Here is a 17,926-nt window from a genome sequence, read left to right as displayed (position 1 = left end):
GGGATGCTTTTTCTTATGGGTTTTGGTATAGTTCAATTCTTTCTTCAACTAGAGGTTAAAGTCCTAAAGGGCAAGAATCTTGTTTTTGTTTTTGTTTTTGTTTTTTTGCTTTGTTCTCTTCACGAGACTAATATTACACATTGTGCATAGACATGGGGTTTGCCCAGTCCATAGTTACCATCTGTGCACACTAGAGAATTTGAAAAAAAGGGCCTAAATCTCAATCTTAGTCCTCCTCTCATCTATCACTCTATGTTTCTACACAATGATGTTGATAACAAAAACAGTTCAGTTGAATTCTCTGGGCTTCTGGTTTTCAGAGCTCCCAAGAAGGGCCTGTGTATTGACAGATTGTGGCTTCTATGGAGTGGAGCTTTGAGGGAATAAGAGCAGTTGAATGGTAGAAGAGGGCTCAGGAATAGGACCTTCTGATGAACCAGAGCAAAGGGAGGAAGGGAGATAGAGAAGAAGTGAAAAGGTTAGGTAAATGCTACTGTAGAAGAAGGAACCATTTACATGCTAGAGGCAAGACAGTTCTGGTACTTAGTGCCTTCTCTAAAAGCTTCGAAGTATACAAAAGAGGGATCAAAAATCAAAACTGACTATCCGGACCACAAATAAAACAATCAAGTACAAAGAGAGAATGTGGTAAAAGCTGTGACAACCAACCAAATGACATCAGAGACAGAACAAGAAAAATGTGTGTGGAACCCAGAATACTCTGCTGCTTTTCAACCTTCCATCAGGTTTTGGGTATCCAGGTAGGCTTGGCCATTAGGGAACGCCCCAGTAGGAAAGTCATGCCTTACTGAGACCACTATTTAACGAGCCAGTGAGGAAATGAAAGCAAATACAGTATGCTGTGAATTCACAGAACCCAAACTAAGTCTGTTTTTACAAATGGGTAACATTTCTACCAACTTACTTGAAAAAAACAGTTTTTATAATATAGGTGTTTACATAAAACCAATAAAATGTCTTGTGTGTGTGAGAACATTTTGCTTTCATGTGGTAGACCATTTACCTCCTCTTCAGAGTCTGTTGAAACATTTATTTTATATTCTCTATTTTATTCCTGTTGCAGCATTTATGTATGATTTGTTTGTTACTTTTATCAGTTGATCTTGCCCTCCCCATATGCTCATGTCTCACTGGCCTAGTTTCCCACATTCAGTATGTGATCTCTAGCCCTTCTTAAATATTAATTAGTGTAATTGAATTCCCTCCAGTATTTCTAACCTCAGGCACCTGAATCTTAGTGTTTTTATTAGAAGTGATTTGTGCATTTGAAGTCCAACCTGCTTTTCCATTTCCCATCCCCCCACCCCAAACAACTTTTCTTGATTAGGTAAAGGTCGGGGTACATGCCTGCCTCAGAGAAAGTCTTTGTGGAAAAATGAAAGTGTTATATATTACAACCTTTCTCAATGAAAGACTGAAAAATACAACGCTGTCTTGAATCTTTGGCCAAGGAAATCATCCAGAGTAAGAAAAGGAGGTAGCCCTGTCCAGGGGCACAGCTACAAGTCAAAAACAGAAGTCAGGCAGAGCCATTCGTAGAGATGAAAGCAAAGCCTCACCTAATCACAGCCCATTCTCCTCTGCCAGCATGGCCAGGCCCAAGGACAGCACCTTAAATTCTCCATACTCTTCTAGTTTGCAGATCTACCCCTGACCAGCATCTCTGGATGCAATCCATGATTACACAGGAGTGACTCTATTCCTTGGAAGGAAACAGGAAAAAGGAAAAGGAGAAGAGCCTGAAAATAGGGCTAGAGAACCATAAGCTAGTGAGAGGATTTGCCAATAAGATAAGTAATTATTGCCATTTGTAGCTGAGGAGAAGCAACAAAAAGTGTTAGATAACTAGGAGTGCAAAACGTGTTCTGATTTTTGGGAAGTATAAGAAGATAGTTTATAAGGACAAACAACACGATGTCACTCCTGAGAAAGACCTAGATGTATTATTCAAACAATAAAGCATAAAGCGGTGGTTTATGATTCCCCTGAAAGAAATGGTGCTTGCTATAAACCAGAATGACTTCAGTGAAAGCGGATCAACAATATATGATCTGATCTTGCCTGGTTAGATGTACAGGTGGATTGGTACCTGGTTGAATGACCACACTATTAAGTGCAAACAAATGGCTCAATGTCATAATAGAAGAGATTCCTATGGAATAAGTCAGGAGAATCCTAAGCCGTATTTTGGCCACCATTTTTTTTTCAATTACTGGGATGAAAGCATGTCCATCAGAGTTGCAGATGATATGAATCCAAATACATAGAAAATCTATGGAATTAAGAAATTAAGGAATCATGTTTCAAACATCTTGAAAGACTAGAGCAATGGGATGCATCTAACCAGAGGAAACTTTTAAAATGGATAAAGGCAAATTTTTGTCTTTATATTTTTAAAAGATTTTTCATGAACTCTCTGAGTGATATGTGGCTTAACAAATTAGTACAAGAAATCTAAATGAATAGGAACATCTTCAAAGGAAAGTGACCAGGAGGGTAGGGAAATGAGATGTGTGATATGAGGAATGGTTAAGGGAACTGGAATTGTTTAGAAATTCACAAAGAATGAATATGATAAGTATGTTCAAGTATATTAAGGATTGTCACATAGAAGATAAATTATGTTGTTTCTGTGATTCCAAGTAGAACACAACCCAGTGATAAAACATACAAGAATAAAATACTCAGGTCAATATAAAAACTAACGTTTTACATCCTTTTGTGCTCAAAGGTGGAAAACAAACAAGAAGGAAAAATATTAGTCTGGAGGACCAACCTAGATTAAAACTTGGTTATGCCACTTATTGATTCTGTGTCTCTCTCATGTTTTGAATGCCCATAATCTATTTCTGTACCGATAAAGTAGATTTAACCAATTCCTACTCGGCAAGTTGTAGAACTTTAGAGCGTGTATTAGTTTGTGCAGACTGCCATAAGAAAATATCACAGACGAGTAGCTTAAATTACAGTAATGTATTCCTCAGTTTAGGAGGTCAGAAGTCCAGGAATCAAGGTATCAGCAGAGTTGAATTTCATGTGATCTCTCCCCTTGGCTTGCAGAAGGCCATCTTCTCCCTGTGTTTCCTCAGCCCTGGTGTCTCTTCCTCTTTTTATGAGGACACCAGTCCTAGAAGATGAGTGTCCCATTCTTAGGGCCTTATTTAACTGCATTTATCTCTTTAAAGACCCTATCTCCAAATACAGTGAGTTAGGGGATAGGACTCCAACATGCAAATTTGGAGGTTGAGAAGGGGTCATATTCAGTCCCTAATATCAACAAATATTAACTCTTGAGACCAAGATGTTTAAGCATGGACAGTCACTTTACAGGAATGTTTTATAGGATGGTAAAGCCTTAGATAATTATAATACATAATTTTGATGAACTCCAACACTAATATTCTGTCATTATAAAAATAGTATCTCCAGTGAAGCATCAAGTCTGAAATTCTGCAATGCTCAGTCGTAAGGTAAGTTGTTCACTACATACAACAGTAATCTTTAATAAATGTTTTCACTTAGTATTCAAAATTCCAGTCTGATTTCACTGATATTTACTCATATCCTAGACCTCCCTTAACTTCTAGAGCACAAATTCCCGAGATGCATTCTAGGTGAAACCTCTTTGTCTTTTGTGGGAAGATATTCCTTTGCCAAACCTTTAAATGCTCTAAATCAAAGTGCCTGGGTGGCTCAGCGATTGAGCATCTGCCTTCGGCTCAACGTGATCCTAGAGTCCCAGGATCGGGTCTCACATCAGGCTCCCTGAATGGAGCCTGCTTCTCCCTCTGCCTGTGTCTCTGCCTCTCTCTCTGTCTCTCATGAAAAAATAAATAAAATCCTTTTTTAAATAAATAAATAAGTGCTCTAAGTCAGAAGTTGCATATATGCAAGTGAAGGGCGAATATCACTATCTTAAAAAACAAAACAGGCAAATGGTAAAAGTAAATGTATGTACAAACTAAAAATTGCTTATCAGTTATACAAGTAAATGTGTGTAAAAACTAAAAACAGCAAGAGGTATGGCAATTTAATCCAGAAGTTTCAAAATCTGAATCTACACCTTGGAGACTTTTGAGTTGAAGATAACAAAATGAGTAATTTATTTTGGTCATACATCTTACACTGTTTTCCTCATTTTAATATGCATAGGCATGTCCACATATATTTTTTTAAGATTTTATTTATTTATTCATGAGAGATATTATTCAAGAGATAGAGAGGCAAAGACATAGCCAGAGGGAGAAGCAAGCTCCATGCAGGGAGCCCAGTGTGGGACTCGATCCCAGAATTCCAGAATCACCTCCTGAGCTGAAGGCAGACACTTAGGTGCTGAGCCACCCAGGCGTCCCTGTCCACATATTTAGAAACAGAGTTTAGGAACACCTGGGTGGCACAATCAGTGAAGTGTCTGCCTTCAGCTCAGGTCATGATCCTGGGGTCCTGGGACGGAGCCCCACGTCTGGCTCCCTGCTCAGTGAGGAGTCTGCTTTTCCTCTGCCCATTCCCTGCTTGTGCTCTCTCAAATAAATAAGTAAAATCTTTTTTTTTCTTTTAAATAAAAAGAAATTAATAGTTTAAAGTTGAGCCTATGCCAGAGGGCAACCTTTGAGGTTGGTTAGTCTTTTGGTTTGTCTTTTTTGTAATGACCATTTCCACGGAAATAGGACTGTGTTGTCACCTGTGTCTGTGGATAGTCGGAGTGACTTTTAAAACTCAGTATTCTAAGCCAGTGAAATAATACATTCTCTTCTTTTTTTCTTGACAGACTAAGTAATATAAAGTTGCACATCTTCTCAAGGAGTGTGTACCTTTTTGTCAGATGAACTAAAAACAAACAAAAAGCCTGGACACTAGTAGTGGTTGTAACACTTGGCAATTGAACAAGCTTCATCTTGAGAGGGCCATTTACTATAACTAGACATTTACAACTTTTACTATAACTAGACATTTACAACTGAGAGTCAAGTCTAGGGTTTGGAAAGTCAAGTCTAGGGTTGCATGGCATCTTGGGCTGAATTACCTGCATTCCAGCCCCCAAGTCTGTCATTGGTAACCTTGAGCAGATATCAAATTCTCTGAGCCTTGTTCATGTTATGTAAAACTCTATAATTGAGGGGCACCTGGGTGGCTCAGTGGTTGAGCATCTTCCTTCAGCTCAGGTCATGATCCTGGGGTCCTGGGATGGAGTCCCACATCAGGCTCCCTATAGGGAGCCTGCTTCTTCCTCAGCTGACGTCTCTGCCTCTCTCTTTTGTGTCTCTCATGAATAAATAAATAAAATCTTTTTTAAAAAGTTCTATATTTGGAATTCTTTTCAGGTCAGCACACAGTTTGACCCAATGTGACTTATTTCCTTCTTTGATCCTTAATTCTCTCACCTTCTGATGGGTATAATATTAATACTTTCCCTACTTAGCTATCCCACGGGATTGTTGAGACAATCAAATAATACGATGTTTGTGTAAGTGCTTTATAAACTGTAAAACACTATACAAATGCTATTTCCTTCTTCTTATGAGTGGATGGGGATGCTTAACTAGAAATGGAATTGGGACCAGCCAGGAATTAACGTTGATACTGTTTCCTAAGAGACGTTAGAGGCCTCATGTTTTTGTCTATTTAAATTGCTTGAACTGATCTGTAAAATGAAGATCTTTAACAAGAGGTATTAAAGTTTATTGTCTATTTTTCTGTGGTACTTTCCAGGGAACATAGGAAAGATTTTTTTCCTTTCAGTATTTTCCCCCGTATTATTGGGTTGCTGTCTGTTCTTGAAAATACTAAGACAAATTCTTATCCTTTGTTAACTATGGGAATCTGGGCCCATGGTGCTTACTATCATTATTTCCGTTGTACTTGTGGTAATTGTTGTTATTGTTATTATTAATTATACTTTGTAATTATATAGCTTCTTATTTTAAGGAAAGATAAATGGCTAAAAAAAATAAACAAGCTGCTGTTATTGAGGGATTTTTGGAGTGTCAAACATTTTAAATCCACTTTTGGCCTTTTTTTCACAAAGACTTCTGCATGAATCTTCAAATAGAATTTTTTTGGGGGGGAGTCTGCCATTGAAAATAAAGTACTAACTAGTGAGATGACGCCCTTGGAGTCACGCATGAGAAGATAGAGTCAGAGCCTTTCATTTCTTCCTTCTACCTTTTACAATATTTCCTACAGTATAGTTACTAAATAGTGATTGTTTAGGAGAAAAAGTTTGAAGCAGGAAGTGGAAATACTTGAACAGTGACCCAGGCCAAAGTAGAGAGGTCTTGTTGCCTCAGCTCATTCCTGATCGCCTGTTGAAGAAAAGAAAAAGGTGAAGGATGACCGGAGGGGGTTGAAAATAGTTTGTGGAGTATGGGGCAGGCAATCAAGTATAACCCAAGTACAAAATGTGCCACATAGATTGATAGAGGATCTTTGGAATAAAAAGTCCACCCACTGTCTTTAATCTCTTGGTTCTATTATTTTCAATTCTTGAATATTCTTAATGCTGATGAAGTGTTCTCTAAGTTTCCAGGTTGATTGGCCTGGGTCCCCATGGGGCGTGGGTCTCTTCATTCCCACAGTTAAAGACCTGACTCCAGTAGTGAGATTAGGAGGTTAAAGTAAGCATTTGTTTTTCCTTAGGTAACCTCCATGTAGGTTCTTCTGTGACTTGGTATGCAACTGGCGATGAAATTTTACAGGAAATAGAAGGTTATTCAGTTGTCTAATCATTTCTTACTATGAGGAAAATCCTCTTCCATCCAACTGTTGTCATCTTCTAAAGCAGTGGTTCTCAAAGTGACCAGTAGCATTTGCACACCTAGGAATATATTATAACACAAACCCCTGGGCCTTACTGCAGCCTACTGAAATGAAACTTTGGGGTGGAGTACAGGTATTTGTGCTTGAATAAATCCTCCAGGTGATTCTGACACACAGCAAAATTTGCAGACCATTGTTATAAAAAGATGTTGAATTACACTGGGAAAATATTTGAGCAATTAAAAATTCCACCAGAAACCAAAGGTGATTTTGGAACTTAGAACCTCTATTGTTTTACCCCAAATTATCTCTTATCATATTATCCTAAACTATTTAACAATTTTGTCCTAAACTACTTAACACTTTCTACCTCTGACCTGCAGGTCATAGCAACATCTCCCCTGTAGCCTAAAATGGTCTTTGTCGTACTTTCTAGACAAATCTTATTTGTTCTGAATTATCAAACTCAAATATCTCTCCTTGCAAAAACCTCACCAGTCATGTCAACTTTCTCTCAATTTTGGGTTTCTTTAGCTCTCAATGTCTGTACCATTTATGTAAGTCTTATCCATGACATATCTTGTATAACAAACTGTCAACTATTACAATAAACAACTGCTTGCATTTATTCAGTACCCACTCTGGTCACTGCAGCCTTCCGAGAGAAGTGCTATGCCTGAGTTTCTGAGATCTTCAGTAGCTTACCCTAACTCACACAGTACGTATCAAAGAGAAGATTCTCCTTTAGCCTTACACTTGACCATGAGACTATATTATCTAGTAATACTGATAAACTTTCCTCATATTGTTATCTTTTTTCTCCACAGCTTAATTGTATGCCCAATTACAATTTAAGACCATAATCCTTTTGTTATCTTTACAATAACTTTTAAAATATAGAGAATTCATGCATATCTGTTAACATATTGTACTACAAACTATAAATACCTTTCTGGAATTTGTTTTTTCTTTAGGAAAACCTTGAAAGTGAAAGTTTTAAAATTTCCTCTTAGATCCAGAACACTCTCCATTTATAGGTAGAGTATCTTTATTTTAGCAGATTAATTCATTGATTGCATTTAAAATATCCAACTCACCATTGTGCACTGATTTTTATCATCAATTTTGATAAATGCATTTCAAGAATACTTTATAATGCCTTTCAAGGAAGAAATAGCTACTTTTGTTATTTAAAGAATTTACTGATTTTTAGGAAGTTTATTTTTTTGTAAGAAGAAAAACATGATGAGATGAAAATGAATCTGACCCATGCCTTTATACTTGCACGTACCCAGTAGTGATGAAAAAAAATTGAAGATATTAGCAGCTTAAAAAAAAAGATATTAGCAGCTAAATACTAATTATTCAGGAAGTTTATTTTAATTGAAAAAAAGTGGTTTTTTTGTTTTGTTTTTTACTATGTAAGCATAACATATTCTGTGAACATGTTTTATTTGTGCATAACTTAAATTCTCCTGACTAAGTTCTGGCCTAAGGAAATGAAAACATAGCCACACTGTGTGGCTATTTGGGGGATAAATATTTGGCCAACTTATATTCCTTTATAGCTGTTTTATAAAAGTGAGGATCCTTGACCCTGAGTCAAAATCATGTGGATGGTTGCTAAAATGCATGTTCTTTGATTCCAGCCCTGAATACTGAATTACAATCCCTGGTTGGGAGCCCAGCAAGTTACATTCATAACTATCACTTCCAGGTGATGGGAATGCACAATTAAATTTGAAAGTCATTCTTATTTGAATTCTTTTTTTCTCTCTGAGGGATCAGATCTTCCAGAAAACTGAGCAGTGAGTTTCAAAACTGATGTCTTAGGCACAGAGCCTCAGTGACAACCTTAAATTATTATTGTATTTGCCTTCAACAGACTTTTATTCAGTTCTGATACTTTTGTTTGCCATATACTCTTATCTAAATTAATGAGTTCAAAACCCAAATGTTTTTGTGTTTCTTGGCCCCATTTTAAGGATCTGATCATTGAGGCTTGAGAAGTAATTACTTTTCTGAAGGCCACCCAACTAGTAATTAGATTCAGTTTAACTCCAGAATGTGTGTTCTTAAACTCCAGAACAGGACTGAGTCACAATTTAAAATCAGATCTTTTTAATCCTGCCTTTTCTCTTTCTAAGAAGTCAGCTGCATAGTAAAAGTGACAACAGCTAATTCCAAGTTTGTGTCCAAACTCTGAGATATTATGATGCTAGTCAGTGGTCATCTTAAATTATGTGTTGGTAGCTGATGGGCTCAATCGGTAAACTATCACCTTCAGTGTTCTCAGATGGATCAATGGAAGCATCATCAACATAAACCTGTCTGTATTGTAGTCTTCCTTGTCTTCTATTGTTCTTAAGAGACTTAATATATATTCTATGCAAAGGTTACTAGAAAAAGCTTTTTATCATTTTATTAAGGGATTTTCTACACCATATCGGGCTTCATTTCCCTCAACAATGGTTTGTTTTGATAAATCTTTTGCAAATACAGCTGGTACACTGTAGAGCTGACTCAGTGATTCTTAACATTGACAGCACATCCAAATCACCTATGGACTTTGAAAAATATACAGATGCATGGTTCTAACTCCTACAGATACTGAATCATTGCATCTGGGGTGGGGGCTCAATGCTGATTGTTTACAAAGCCTCACAAGTGCTTCTATAGGCATCCAGGATGGAGAATCACTGATCTACTAGTTCACTTGATAAAGAATTTGAGACTATCTTATACATTAAAAGAGCAATTGAAGGAAGCAAAATCTTTCCATAAATCCTACACGGAGTCCTTTGAAATAAAAGTGGGACTCGTGAGCAGCTTGAGAAGCTGTTGCTTGGGCTATCCAAATATTCAGATTTGACTCTCAGATAATGAAAAGGCAAGAAATAAGAAGCCATTAGAGCATGGTACTAAGTGGAATTATGGGAAACCATCTGTAAAATGCTGTGGGGTTTGGAAGGACCTGTTCTTTTTAATAGACATTTTTGTAATAGAAAACAGGGTAATGGAAATAGCAGCATATTTTAATCTATCTGCATTTCCTTCAGATAAAAATAAAATAAAAGGGAAGGGCATAACCTTGCAAATGTATCTTGATCTGATATTATTTTTGCAAGTTAGACAGATATGGGGCCACGAGACAGCCCAACTCAGGGCTAGCTATCAAATCAGAGCTCACTCTTCAAATCCCAGCACTAATCGAGATGATAAAGAGCTACCTTTCGATTAATCCTGCTCTGGACTTTAGACGAAAGATACTGCAGTTTAATTACTGAGCGAAATTCACTTTGTCTGATCTGCCTGTCTTTGCTGTAATGTCATAATATAATCAGCATCACCCCCATCTGAAACATGGGGCTGTGAAGTCCAAGAACCTGTGTGATTGGAAGAAATAAAATGATGCTCAAACAACAACCAGCCGCAGTGCAGTAATTATTCAAACCTTGTTTTCATCGGTATGTCACTCTCCTATTGGCTTGTCATGACAGCAACTGAGAAAAGGATGGGAGAGCATGTGATTGAAAGGGAGATTGACCTGAAGGAAACGGACTAGGTGTGGGAGGGAAGACCACGCTGTATAAAATCTTAAGGCTAATTAAACTTGGTTTTTCTTTAATATATATATCCCACTGGCTGCTCCTGATCCCACAAGTCCAAGCTAAACCATTCAGCTGATATGTCTCTCTGCAATTAAAATCTCCCCTTCAGTTGAAACTCTACAGTTTTTACTTCTCTGAAAATAATTTATTTTTCTTTTAAAACTGGCAATTACTTAACAGATTTTTTTCTATAAGCCTCAATAAAGTTTTTGTAATTTAAACTCAATGAGAGAAGAAGGTTGCAGATTTTCTTCTGTCAGAGATAATGGTCTTTGCAAGCATCCTTTCTAAGTTTGCACGGACCCACTGCCTTACATAGAAGCGCTGAATCCAGATACCTGGCTTTGCTATGAATTGTTACCCTATCTTACATAAAATGTTTACAGTAACTTGGGATCCCTGGGTGGTGCAACAGTTTAGCGCCTGCCTTTGGCCCAGGGCACGATCCTGGAGACCCGGGATCAAATCCCACGTCAGGCTCCCGGTGCATGGAGCCTGCTTCTCCCTCTGCCTATGTCTCTGCCTCTCTCTCTCTCTCTCTCTCTCTCTCTCTCTCTCTCTCTGTGACTAACATAAATTTAAAAAAAAAATGTTTACAGTAACTTGCCCTAGGTCCTTTAGTTAGAGAGTGGCTGAGCCAGGATTTGAACTGAGATTTGTTTGATTCTGGGTCATACTCTTTTGACTCTACTCTTCTTCCACCCTTTATTGTTACTAATTTATGGTTAATACCCCTCCAGTTGATTCATTTAACACATTGCTGAGCAGCTCCTATATGCCAAGCACTGTGTCATACTCCACATATACATTAGTGAACCTTGGAAGGAAGAATCAGCTAGTATCTGTCTTCAAAGGCTTTTAAGTTTGGTGGTTCAGTTGCTTTTGTGACTTCTATTGTAAATTAACATTTTAAATCCAAAGAGCAATTGGACCATTGAGAACAAATGTAAAATATGAAGTCCGGAGCTCTTTTCTATTTCCCTGTTTTTATTCATAGTATCACCATTCTACCCATCACCTCAAAATCTCAGAATCAATGTTCCCAAGAATCTTAAAGTTTTATAAAACCAATCATCAAGTCTCATCAAAATTTGCCATATATGATCCATCATCAAGGCCCTTAAGCATCAAGGTTAAGCAGACAGGCTCTGGAGGCAGATGACCTGTGTTTGAATCCTGGCTCTATCACTTATTAACTGTATAAACTTGAAAAAGTTGCTTAATCCTCATCTTTAAATAAGAAACAATAAAAAAAAAAAAAAGGAAACAATAGAGTTACTTGCCTTTTAGGGTTGACATACAAATTAAATGGGTTAATCTACATAAAGCACACAGTTCAGTGCCTGGTACATAGTAGAGATTTAATAAATATTATCCTTTCTTCCTTTAAAGTCTCCAGAATATTTAATTTCCTTTCTATTTCTACCTATGCTACCAAGGTCAGATATTTATCTCATAGTTCCTGGTTTATTGCAAGAGTTCTCTCTCTCTCTATCTGTCATTATCTCTGGGCTCTCCCTGTTTCAAGTTTTTCTGTCCACCAACCCCAGTTACTTATACTAAAATACCAGTGTGATGATGCCAGTGCCTTATGTATAAACCTTTACTAGACCTCTTTTGCCTACAGAATAAAGTGGATTAGATAGTCCAATATTCAAGGAACCTCTTCAAATTCCAGGCTCAATTTATCTTTCCAACATTATTCCTATTCCAATTCCCACTAACTTGTTTATTTGTTGCTCCCAAATATGTTTTTCATTCTTTGCTTCCACGCCTTTTCTCATGTCCTTCACTTAACCTGCATCTTATCACTTCCCCATTGTCAGTTTTGACATGAAATGATTCTCTTTAAATCCTTGTTTTGAATACTGATTTGCCTTGTATTGCAATTTTTTTGCATTATCTCAATGATTAGATATTAAGTACCTCAGACATAGGTCAGTGTCTCAATATACATCATTGTTTGCCCAGCGGCATCCAGAGAAACTCAAACATAGTTAAGTATACAGTGAATATATGCCAAACGAATAAGAGGTCTGAATTTGGAGTTCCTTCCTTCCTCTAATTACCTTTTCCTTCTCACAAATCACTCTGAATTTTGTCCAATATTCCTAGTGCCTGTTGATCTTTAAATATTTTAAAACTTCTCCCTCCTTGCTCCCCTTCCCTGAGCACTCACTTTTATAATGTCTTTCCATTCCACAGCCATCCCCTCGGTCATCATATTCATTCATAGGCTGCTAATGGGTTCTCGTTCTTCTAGTTCATTCTATACCAACTACATCAATACTAGGGTAATACTTATCTGTAGAACAGAAATAACAGAACCTGGTCTTTTACTTTTTGAAGTTGTCACAAATGGCATTATATGTATGTGGATATGACAGTATTTGACAGTATACTATTTTATAAACTGCAAAAAGCTCTATAACCATAAGGTATAGTCTATAGTGTCTAAATATTTTCCAGTAAACATGTAGTCATGTATTAAATATATAATTAAAAATATCAACAGTCAGGTCCGATAAGCTGTATCATTTCTTGTATCTAAATAAGGTACACATGTGTATCTAAGGATTATTCTTTTACATTCTTATATCTCCTCCTAGATCTCCTCTTTTTCCATCTAATTCACTCTTGTCTTGAGAAACTCACATTAGTTGGCCTCACCTCATCTGCGGGGCAGTTGGGAGTCTTCCTTAAAAGACCTTCACTGGAAAGAGTCTTTTTTTTTTTTTAAGATTTATTTATTTACTTTAGAGAGAGAGTGTGTGTGCATGAGTAGGAGAAGGGGCAGAGAGAGAGGGAGAAACCACCTAAATACTCCCTTGCCTATTTCTGTCACTCTCTTCCAAGGGGATCTGATATACTAGAGGCAGTAAAATCTTTACTCCTTCCTACTGGCCTTTTGGCTCCTCCTGCTTGTTTGGAGTTTTGAGTTAAATTTTTCAAGTTAATATTTAACTCATGAGATAACTGTTTACAAAATTGTTGGTTGGCAATCAGGGATTTTTCCCCCCCTGGATTAATATGGTTAAAGTTTAACTTAGTGGAACAGCTCATAAAAAAATAATAAATATATGTATATAATTAAATAAAAGTACTAACTCTGGGAATTTTGCTGATATGTCTTCTAGACCCAAAATGGAATATTTGTTCTAGTTCAGATAAAAGAAAGACCTTGGCTATAGGTCTGGCAAGCCAACTCTGTGGAAGAATTTAAGTAGAAGGGGAAGCCTGAGTCTACTTTTGGGTAGCAAATGACATGCAAATAATGAGAACATCCCTTTTTTTCTTAAGAAAATGCCCTTTATGCATAGCCTTGGTAACATCCCATTCAAAAGAAGTTGTTGGGATTCCCTCCAAATAGCATATTTGGATAATATTAGGCTTTGATCAGTCCTGTGCTATCTTGACATTCTGCATTGTCAGTGACTTTGTATAGTACAGTGTTATCAAACTTAGAGGCAGATGTGAGATGAAATTACTCTCTTTAGGTATTACCCTTCAGCCATATTCATAAGTCAGAAAGGACTGTCTCTTCTCCTGAGACAAAGATGAACTCAAGCTCCATCTGATGATTGCCAGAGCATATCTTGCATTCCTATGGGAAATCTTCATGCTTTTGTTAGGGTTCATGGGTACAATCTAGAATTGAAACCCTATTTGGGTTACTTCGGTTTACTTGGGAAGGGGTTTCATCTTCTAGTAATGCAGACCTCAAGGAATAGTTGTTGGAGAGACTTGGGGAGCAATTAAGTAAATCTCGTGAAACTAGAAGGGGCTGCATATATGTGAATTTCAACTTTAACATGGAGTTCTCCGAAATTCTGTGCCATGAAGATATGCTGTGTTTTGGCCATATATAGAAATCTGCTTGGCCAGTTTCTAGTTAAAGGATCATTTTTGGATATTCAGAAGTCAGTTGTTAATAATTTTTGCTATAAGAATTAATCGGCTTAAAGCCAAAACAAGAACTAGATTTTCAGCCCTATTCTGCATTCAGAGTCATAAAGCCAGACATTCAAAACCTGGATATCTCATAAACACCTTCTTAGTGTTTGTTGTTTTGCCAAATATGCTGTGTTTATCCCAAATCAGAAGCCATTTGAGATAGAATTATAAGTAATAGATTTCAAATTTGAAGAGACTTAAGCAGGTTTTAAGTGCCCAATAAGGCAAGTAGGAAAAACTAGAAAGAGAGGTGTTTCAGAAATAGCCAGTGTTTCAAGTAGAGGACATGGTTAACCATGTTAAATTGCTGCTGAGAAGATGAGTAAAATGAGAATGAAAATGTGAACATTGGACTTGGCAAGAGCAGACATGTTACAGTGGAATGGAAAAAGCCACATTGGAGTAGGTTGAGGAAAGAATAGAAAGTGAAGATATGAAAAAAGAAAAAAAAAGAAAGTGAAGATATGGTAATAGCTAATATAGACAATTCCTTCAATAAATTTTGCCAGAAAAGGAAGAAGACAAATGGAAAGTGACTGGAGAGAAACTTGGAATCAAGAAAGTATCATATAAAGATATACAAAGCATGGTGGTTTCTTGTCTTGTTTTATTTTTTGTGTTTGTTTAATTTGCTTCCCCAGGTGAAACACGACACAAATAAGAATCAAAGCCTGAAATCTGGAGTAAAAAGAGATGAAAAAGGCAAAATTGGCCTTGTGAAATGTAGAAGGTATTGGCTAAGATTCAACAGATTTTGGTTCCACGTCAAACTCTACCAGCTACTAGTAATATTGCCCTAAATAACTTTTCAGTATGAGCCTACTTATTTATTGATAAAATCTAAAGTCCATTTATGATATTTCAGTTCCAGAGAGGAAAAAATAACAGACGTATTTCAGAAGTCCTTCTTTAGTAGAAATAAAATTTATATCATTTTTAACCATTGACAAAGCACTGTATTATTTAGACAGCATTCATATCTTGTTAGTTAACCCTCACAAGACTCCTACAAGGTAGATGATTATATTGTTTTTTACTTAACAGGTAAGGAAACCAAGGTTCTGAAAGATGAAGTAGCTGGCAAAATCATATGGTGTGTAAATAGCAGAGGCAGAGCTGAACCCCAAATTTTTAGAATATAATTTAAAGGTTCTTCCCACCTCATAGTGCTCCCTCTGTGGTGTTTTATTTTGTTTTGCTTTTTTCCCCTCACTTCTCAGTGAATCCCTTTAAAAAAAAAATTGATCTGGTTTCCATTATTTTTATTTCTTTCCATTCTGCTTCTTCAGGGATTTCTGAGTATGACCACCTCCCTGAATATCTGCATTTCTTCACAAAAGGGAACCAAATGCATAGGGATCAGAGGTCTGTATTAAGTGCCTAGGAAGAATAACCCTACACCAAAACCTTTTTACCAGTTTAGTGATAGTGTTTCAAACACCCATGGAAAATTAACACTCTGACCATCAATGTTAGTGGTGGAAACCCCTTCATAATATCTTGTCATTTGGACTTACCAGCTTTTAAAACCAAACAAAGTAGGAGGAGAAGATGGGAAATGTGAAGTAGGAGAAGAGATGGCATGGAGGGGTCCAAGTGTTGCTTAGTATAGGCCCTGCAGACCAAAAATTATTGTGTTTCTAACACTATTGATTTTTTCAGCAGCTGATATTTCAATCTGGGTGCAGTGTGTCTGTGAGTCTACGCACACTGTCAAGAAGAAATATGATAGTGTCTTAAAAGATTAATAATATCGCTGGTCCTCTGGAGGCCTGTCTTAATTCACTGGCCTGTTCCCTGGCATGTACTGTAATTTATCTAGTCTGATTTGAATAGCAAATGGCAATCGGCTGCCATTAGGGAAATGGGCATCATTCTTATTGATCCAGCATGGGCTGGATTTTATTTAAGGAGAACTGCAAAATGTTATTACCTTCAGGAAGAGAAACTGAAAAGGGAGCTTTTCCCTCGTGTATTTTGGAAATGTTCTACCTTTAAAAGAAGGGAATGGATTGTGGATTTAGGAGAACAGAGGGAGATGATGATCCTATTGTGTGAACAGGGACATGTACAGGCTGTTTTCAACATAATTGTTTACCAGCAGGAAAGAGTGCTCATGATTATGAGAAAGAGGCCATGGCCTCAGAGGTTAGAACATTGGAGAGTTAGTCAGATCTGATCTGTTTCCTTGTCCAACTTTGTGAAAAGCCCCTGGTTGCTTGGAATTTACTTGTCAATCTATAAAATGGGCTAAAAAAATCTACTGGCCACATGCAAGGTTTACTTAGCGTTTGTTTCACATCCTGAGAGCTTGGATAAATGGTGCTGTGGAATAAAACCAGGAAAAACAAAGAGGGCCTATTTGACATCGGAGGGTGAGGTTTCAATATTTATTATTGCTCTTCACTTAGAACTCTTGAAGGAACAGGTTATGCGCTGAGTGGAGCATGACGAACTAGTCCCATAATTCTCATTAACCATAGCAGGCATCTCTCAGGTGAAGACTGAATATGTGGACTTTAATGTTCACCTGTTAGTGGCAGATCTGAACCTGCACTTGTAACTTGTTCTATAGAATCAAGGAAAGCCATCAGCATTATGGTAGCAAATGTGGGAGACAGACCCATTTTGCCCATTCTCTATGCGCTTTGTCCAGAGGTAGGGGCTGAAAGAGCCATTCCCATCAGAGCAGTGGAGATTTGCTGTGAGGGAGCACATGCACATTCACTCTATCCACAGCCTGTTTTAGCAGCCTCTGAAGGGGAGAAAGGTATGACAAAGGTGGCTAGAGGAAGTGCTCATTGCAACTGAAATTCTCCTCCATTCCACCTCGGGTTGTTATGGAAAGAAACGATAATGTGCTACAGGAAATGGCCAAGTATAAAAGCAATAAAATAAATTGAAAATGACTTTGTTTTTTTGAGCGGCAGTAATTGCTATATGTTGTGATGTTTGCATAAGGAATTAGTTAATGTGTAGCAGAATGGCATGTGATACTTTTTATTTGCCTGATGACTATAGTCTCTGAGTGAATGACTTATTAAGGTTAATAAAGAAAAATTTGCTTGTGACTTGTAATGATCCAATTGCTAGAATTTAGCATCCCCTTATGCATTGTTGCCTAAAGGGGAGAAGGAAAAAAACCCACACACATTAATGGCCGACTGGCTCTGATTTTTTATAGTGGTGTGAGAACAAACAATGTCTTCTAAATTGTTGGTCTGTCTATCTTTCTGCCTGCCTGGGCAGGAACGTTATGGCTTTCTTAATTCTCCTGTGTGATTTATCATCCTAAATTCATTGTTTTGCATAACTCTGCTCAAAATGAAGAAATGTCATTATTTTGCAGCGAAAAAGTTGTCATTTGCATAATGCCTGCCATTAATTATTGTGAGACTAATGCAGTTGTTGATATTTTTAGGGCACAGTGGTACAGCCCGCACCTTGTATAATGTCATTCTGAAAACATTGGTAGTTAATAGGTGCCACAACATTGCAGAAATGGAAAAGAAGATGATGAAGAAGAAGGGGACACAATGGAACAGGCTGTGTGATCTTTATTTAGCTTTTTTTTTTTCCCCCTG

The 17,926-nt window shown here is 37.3% G+C and overlaps 1 protein-coding gene across 36 annotated transcripts in view; it reads left to right on the top strand.

Annotated features, from left to right (window-relative positions):
- ZBTB20 (zinc finger and BTB domain containing 20) overlaps positions 1-17,926 on the top strand; it is a 773,610-nt gene that overhangs the window by 364,582 nt on the left and 391,102 nt on the right. For 3 of the 36 annotated variants that reach the window (XM_049105209.1, XM_049105214.1, XM_049105189.1), the window contains one exon: positions 3,442-3,491. The exons of the other annotated variants lie outside the window; for them this stretch is intronic. The gene's annotated coding sequence lies outside the window, so the exon portion shown is untranslated. The remainder of the gene's footprint in view (positions 1-3,441; positions 3,492-17,926) is intronic. 36 annotated transcript variants of the gene reach the window in all.

This window comes from Canis lupus, chromosome 33 (assembly GCF_003254725.2).
Source record: "Canis lupus dingo isolate Sandy chromosome 33, ASM325472v2, whole genome shotgun sequence".
Taxonomy (NCBI): Eukaryota; Metazoa; Chordata; class Mammalia; order Carnivora; family Canidae; genus Canis; species Canis lupus.
This window is presented reverse-complemented; position numbering and strand designations above follow the sequence as displayed.